We start from the raw sequence: 7,242 nt of genomic DNA, 5'->3' as shown, positions 1-7,242 counted from the left end.
CACAGCATGGCAGCCAGACAGAGCCCGCCTCCCGCGGCCCCACGACGCTTTTCATTGAACAGTGTGAGCCTGGAGGCCCTGATTGGCTAGAGCCGCCCAGCGACTCCTGAGTGACAGCAGGAGCTGAAGTGATAAACTGGCACAGTTCCTGCCCTGGACTGCCCTTTTGCTCCAGCACAGATAAGGTCCTGTTCAGGGGAGATAATACGGTTAAGCAGAACTTGTTCTAGTCCTTGGTGAGCTCAGCAGGCTGCAGTCTAACCGGCATCAGATGGTTCTTGTACACCATCTAGTTACCAACACAGTGTCTAATATAATTGCCCTCGTGCCTCTGACCTAGAAGGGTAACTTCAGACCTGGTTCCAATCGGTATTGGAGGTAGCTGGAGAAAGAGCTCAGAGGTTGAGAGCACAGTTTCCAGAACCCACATCAGGTGGCTCCCAACTGTCGACAACTACAGTTGCAACGTCTTTGGCCTGCAATCCATGCTGTCCTAGTTAGTTACTATGACCAACACAACAGGGGAGCAAAGGGTTTGTTTGGTTTCCATATCCAGAATCACAATCCAGAGGGAAGCCACTCACAGGACAGGAACCTGGAGGCAGGAGCTGATGCAGAGGCCATGGAAGGTGTTGCTTACTGGCTACTCAAGGCTTGCTCACCCTGCTTTATTATAGGACTCAGAACCTCGGGTTGCCCCATCCACAATGGGCTGGACTGTCCCCATGAGTCACTAATTAAGAAAATGCAACCAGGTGGTAGTGGTACATGCCCTTAATCCCAGCACCCAGAAGGCAGAGGCAGGCAGATCTCTGAGTTCTAGGCCAGCCTGGTCTATAGATCGAGTTCCAGGACAGCCAGGACTACACATCTGAAACACTGTCTCTAAAAACGAAAAAGAAAAAAGAAAAGGCCCCACAGACTTGCCCAATCTCATGGGACATTTTCTCAATTGAGGCTCCTTCCTCTCTGATAACTCTAGCTTGTGTCAAGTTGACATAAAACTCGCCAGTACACATGCACATTCACACATGCAGACACATAACATCTATACATAACTAAAGATGATAAAAAAAATAGGAGCTGGAGAGATGGTTCAGTGGTTAGGAGTGCTTGCTGCATGTCATAGTTACTTTTCTATTGCTATAACAAAACATCATGATCAAAGCAACTTATAAAAGAGTTTAACCCAGCTTATGGTTCCAGGGGGCTTTGAAGGCTAGGCCACAAGCAGCTGGAGCAGCAGCTGAGAATTCACATCTTGATCCACAAGTAGGGGGCAGAGAGCACACTGGAAATGGCACAAGTCTTTTGAAACCTCAAAGACCACCCCATGACACACCTCCATCACCAAGGTCATACCCAGTTCTTACCAAATAGTTCAACCATTGGGGACCAAAACTTCAGACATGGCCTACGGGAGCCACTCTCATTCAAACCACCCCATTCCACTCCCTGACCCCCATAGGCCATACTATGACACAAAATGCATTTAGTCCAACCTCAGAAGTCTCCTGTGGTAATATTTTGTTTGTGCTTTAACAAATAAATCTTGCCTGAAGATCAGAGTGAGGAGCTAGCCACTAGAGGCCAGGCAGTGGTAGCACACACCTTTAATCCCAGCACTTGGGAGGAGGAAATAGGAAGGGATATGGCTGGGTGGAGAGAGGAAGTGATAAGGTAAGGTGGAGACAGGAGTTTTCCCCTTTCAGTGTGAGGATTCCTAGAGGTAAGAAGTCTTTCTAGTGGCTGGCTGCTCTGCTTCTCTGATCTTTCAGCTTTCATCCCAATATCTGACTCCGGGTTTTTATTATTAAGACCAATTAGAATTCATGATATATCCATAGACTTTCATGGTCTCAACACTATTTAACAGTCCAAATCTCTTCTACAACTCAAGGCAATCTCCTAACTGTAACCCCTGTAAAAAGGCAAATTACATACTTTCAACGCACAATGGCACAGAATATGCATTATTATTCCAAATGGGAGGAAAAGGTGCATAGTGAGGAAATGCTGGACCAAAGCAAGAACAAAACCTAGCAGAGCAAGCCCCAAACCCTTTAGCTCCATGTCCAGTGTCAGGGCTTAAGCGGTTCCACCTTTCCTGCTAGGCTGCCCAAAACACTCTCTTGGGCTGGCTTCACTCCCTACCTTTATCTTTCCTTGGCAGATGTCTCATGACTCAGGGATCTTCACTAAAACGCAGGCTTCACTTTCATTCTCAGAATGGCTTCTCAGTGCCTCCATGCAGGGACTTCCCTACTACAACACCTGGCCTCAGTGGCTCTCTAGAACTACAGAGGAAGATTTCATAACCACTTTACCAATGTTACCTTCATGACTCTACATGGACAATGGTCAACATGGCCAAGTTCTGCTGCATTCTTGGAATGTAGCCTGGCACCACTGAATCATATTTGCAGCAGCTTTCCTTTGATGTTGCTTTTTAGAAGTAGCAAATGCCTCAGACTTTTCCTTTTTCCATGTTAGATGCTTAGCTGGGTGGAGTCTTGTCCTGAGAGAACCTGGGTAGCTTGAGGGAGACAGGACCCCATATGCTCATATACTTGAATGTTTGGTTCCAGCTAGATTGTTTACGTATGGCCTTGTTGGAGGAGGTGTGTGTGTGTGTGTGTGTGTGTGTGTGTGTGTCAAAAGCTCACACCAGGCCATTATGCTCCCACGCTCCCGCCCTCCCTCCACTTCAGATGAGATGCAAGTTCTCAGCTACTGCTCCAGCACCATACCTGAATGTCGCCATGCTTCTTGTCACAATGACCATGGACTCTTAACTCTGAACTACATAAAGCCCTGAATAAATGCTTTCTTCCACCTTGGGCATGCTGTCTATTCACAGCAATAGACAGTAACTAAGACAATGAGGCCTTTATCCCATACAGACCAGGCCTTCCTTTGAACCCAACCGCCACCTATCTCTCTCGTATTTTCTTAAACAGAGTAGCCTTGGCTGTCCTGGAACTCGATCTATAGACTAGGCTTGCCTATAATACAGAGATCCACCTACCTCTGCCTCCTGAGTGCTGGGATTAAAAGTGTGCACCACTGCTGCTTTTCTCCTTTTTTTTTTTTTTTTTGTTTTTTGTTTTTTGTTTTTTGTTTTTTGTTTTTCAAGACAGGGTTTCTCTGTGTAGCTTTGCGCCTTTTCCTGGAACTCACTTGGTAGCCCAGGCTGGCCTCGAACTCACAGAGATCCGCCTGCCTCTGCCTCCCGAGTACTGGGATTAAAGGCGTGCGCCACCACCGCCCGGCGCTTTTCTCCTTTTTAAGAATTTATTTTTATGTATATGAGTTTCTTCCCTGTATGTATGTCTGTGTACATGTGGTTACTCCCTTGGAACTGGAGTAACAGATGGTTGTGAGCTACTGTGTGGGTGCTGATTTTGGTAATATGTAAGAGTCTCCCATGTGGTATTAGTTTTGGCAGCATGGAGGCTGCAGGATTGACAGAGGCTGAGAATTGGCACACTGTGGGAACCAAACATAAGTCCTCCGCAAGAGCAGCCAGTGTTCTTAACCACTGGGGCATCTCCCCAGCCCTGGTCTCCATTTCTCCTTCAGCACAAGCCTTGGCTTAAAAATTAAATTTCCTGGTGCTCTTTTTTTCTTAAAATTATATATTTTTCTTTCTTTTTGCCCTACTTGCTCTTTTTCATTGTAGATCTGCATAAGAGTAATAACCACACAACAGTCAATATTACCTTTTATTGGGCCAGGCATGGTGGCACATTCCAGCACTTGGGAGGCAGAGGTAGAGATAGGTGGATCTCTTGAGTTTGAGGCTGGAGGCTGGCCTGTTTCTACAGTGTGAGTTTCCAGGACAGCCAGGGCTGTCCTGAAAAAAACAAAGAGAAAAACAACAACAAAACAAAACAAAAAAAAAAAAAAAAAAAACTTTTTCATGTAGTTCTGCAGATCTAATAACCACATAACAAAGTCTGTCTTAGGCTGTCCTGAAATCTCCTCTACCAACAAAATGTTTAGTTTTTCTTCCCCCCCTCGCCCCCCCCCGGAGCTGAGGACCGAACCCAGGGCCTTGCACTTGCTAGGCAAGCACTCTACCACTGAGCTAAATCCCCAACCCCCAAAATGTTTAGTTTTAAATTTAGTCTCAGGAAAATTCTTAGGACAAAGGCAGAAAGCAGCCGCATTCTTTGCCAGAAATCCCAAGAATAATCTCTAGCCCAGCTGCCACCATTGCTCCTTCCTGAAGCCTCGAGCTGTGCCTCCAGTCTGTAGCGCTGTCGGCACTGCTGTTTTGCAAGCTCCTATTAGGACATCCCATTAATCCCTGCTCACAATACACAACCAGCCACGTTCCTACTCAGAAGTCCCGGTCTTCCACATTCCTCCAAAAATCAACACAGTCAGGTTTGTCACAGTAGTAGTATACTTCCTGATATCAAGTTTCAATTATTTTTCTATTACTGTGACAAACCACCATGACCAAGGCAGCCTATCAGAGGGTTAGACTCTATGAGCATGGCGCAAGGGCACTGTGTGTGATGTGGGTGGAGGGGCGGGGATGGAGTAGTAGCTAAGAGTTCACATCTTAATCTTCAGGCAAGAGGTAGAGAGGGAACACTGGCACTATACCTCTAAGCCCACCCCCTATGACTCACCCCCTCTAACAAGGCCACACATATGCACACATTCTTATTATGTAGCTTAGACTGGCCTGAACTTACAATTCTCTTGCCTCGACCATATGCTAGAACTGTACCACCACGTCCATTTAGAAACCATTTTTCTTCCTTTCTTGAACTTGCTATGTAGACCAAACTGGTCTTAAGATTCTCCACAGAGGGGGCTGGAGAGATAGCTCAGAGGTTAAGAGCTCTAGCTGCTCTTCCAGGGGTCCTGAGTTCAATTCCCAGCACCCACATGGTGGTTCACAGCCATCTGTAATGAGATCCGGTGCCCTCTTTTGGCCTGCAGGCATACATGCAGACAGAACACTGTATTATGATAAACAAATAAATCTTAAAAAAAAAAAATTCACCTGCCTTGCCTCCCAAGTACTGGAATTAAAGGTGTGAGCCACCATACCCAGGATTTTTTAAAATTTTGTATTTACATTTTGCCTGCACGTATGTGTCTCTATGTAGATGTCGGATCCCCTGGAACTGGAGCTACAGACAATTGTGAGCTACCACGTGGGTACTGGAAATTGAACTCAGGTATTCTGCAAGAGCAGCCAGTGCTCTTAACTGCTGAGCCATTTGTCCAGCCCAAGACTTTCGATTTTTTGTTTGTTTTTCGAGACAGTTTCTTTGTGTAGCTTTGGAGCCTGTCCTGGAACTTGAACTATAGACCAGGCTGGCCTCTGCCAGACCCACCTGCCTCTGCCTCCCAAATGCTGGGATTAAAGGTGTACACCACCATCACCACCTGGCAAGACTTTGGATTTTTAAAGAGAATTTGGACTTAGTTTTTTTCAATTTATTTATGTGAATTTTTGCCTGTATGTATGTATATGTGCCACATGTATGCCTAGGGCATGTCAAGTCAGAAAAGGGAGTTATATCTCCTGGAATATCTGGGGCTACAGATAGAAGATAGTGGGCCACCATGTGGGTGTTGGTAAGTGAACTCAAGTTCTTTACAAGAGCAGCAAGTACTTTTTGTTAAGTCCAAAGCAGGCCCCCAAATGGCAGTGCTGGTGACAATGTCCTACACAGAAGGACTCTGGCCAGGTAAACAGAAGGGTTGTTATTAGGTAAACAGAAATCTAAGCTTAAAAAAAAAAAAAAAAAAAAAAAAAAAAACCATGCCTAATAGAGAACAACTCAAAGCATCCCCACTAAGATTAGAGTCAGAAGAAAGTCAACAGTGTCCATTTCTCCACTCCTGCTCAACAGGATGCTTGACGCTTTACTAGAGCACTATGAGAAGTAAATGAAAGGGCTACAAAGAGGAAAAAAATTTTTTTTAAAAATCCCTACTACAAATGACATGGATCTTACATGACAGACCCTAAACACTCCACCACAAAACCCTGAGCTCATAAACATGTTCAGCAAAGTGGTAAAATACAAATTCAACACACAAATCACCCATACTGCTGTCAGCAACCCCCGCATCCATGCTCTGTAAATTAAGTCCAATAAACTCACTGATCCCTCAGGACGAAAGTTTGGTGAAACAGAACTTTGGTTTCTCCCTGGGATCTTAGTCTTCCCCAAACCCAGGGAGAAAACTCTCACAACAGATGATAAATTTGTTAATGTTATGTCTCATGGTATTAAAGCAAAAGAAAATGTTAGAAAAATATAAAAATGGAACTCATTTTAGTAAAGAATTTGTGTATGAGAACTATGATGGCTGAATGTTCCCAAGAACAGAGAATTAAAAGGTTTATACAAGATATGATGGTCTGAATAAATTATTTACGATATACACAAGATGGACTGGACAGCTGGCTCAGAAGTTAAGAGCACTGGCTGCCTTCCTAGAGGACACAGATTCAAATCCCAGTACCCACATAGCAGCTCATAACTGTCTGTAAGTCCAGTTCCAAGGTATCTGACACTCACAAAGACATGCAGGCAAAACACCAATGCACATAAAATAAAAATAAATCATTAAAAAAGATATATAAAAGACGAGACAGAGATAATACATTAAAATTTTAAAGGTCAAGGTTCAGCACACTGATGTTATGAAATCCATGAAACTATTGATCTGCTTTCAGGAACAATTACAAGGACTGGCTGAAGAGCACCAATGTATGCTTGATCAATTTTGTTCAAATAGTAGTGGTGCACACCTTTATTCCCAGAACTTGAAAGGCAGAGGCAAGTAGCCTTTGAATTTGAGGCTAGCCTGGCCGCCATTTCGAGTTCCAAGACAGTCAGGGATACATAGAGGAACCCTGGGGAGAGGGGGTGTTTGTTTTTTGCCCAAACTTTATCCAAATATTACACAGTAGTTAAAAGTACCATCCAAGCATGCAGCGGGCACACGCCTTTAATCCCAGCACTTGGGACACAAAGGCAGGTGGATGTCTGTGAACTGGATACCAACCTACTTTACAAAGCAAGTTCTACAACAGCCAGAGCTACATAGTAGAGATCCTGTCTTTAAAAATATAAAGGATACTTAAGGCTTTAACTTCATTATTATTTTCTTCATCAAGGTAAGTCCTTTCATGATATCAAAAAAAAAACTCTCAAAGTATTTTATATTCATGGATGTTCATTAAATCTATATTCATTAAAA

The sequence above is a fragment of the Peromyscus eremicus genome, chromosome 17 (genome assembly GCF_949786415.1).
Source record: "Peromyscus eremicus chromosome 17, PerEre_H2_v1, whole genome shotgun sequence".
Taxonomy (NCBI): domain Eukaryota; kingdom Metazoa; phylum Chordata; class Mammalia; order Rodentia; family Cricetidae; genus Peromyscus; species Peromyscus eremicus.
The sequence above is the reverse complement of the archived record's forward strand: the minus strand, read 5'-3'. Positions refer to the sequence as shown.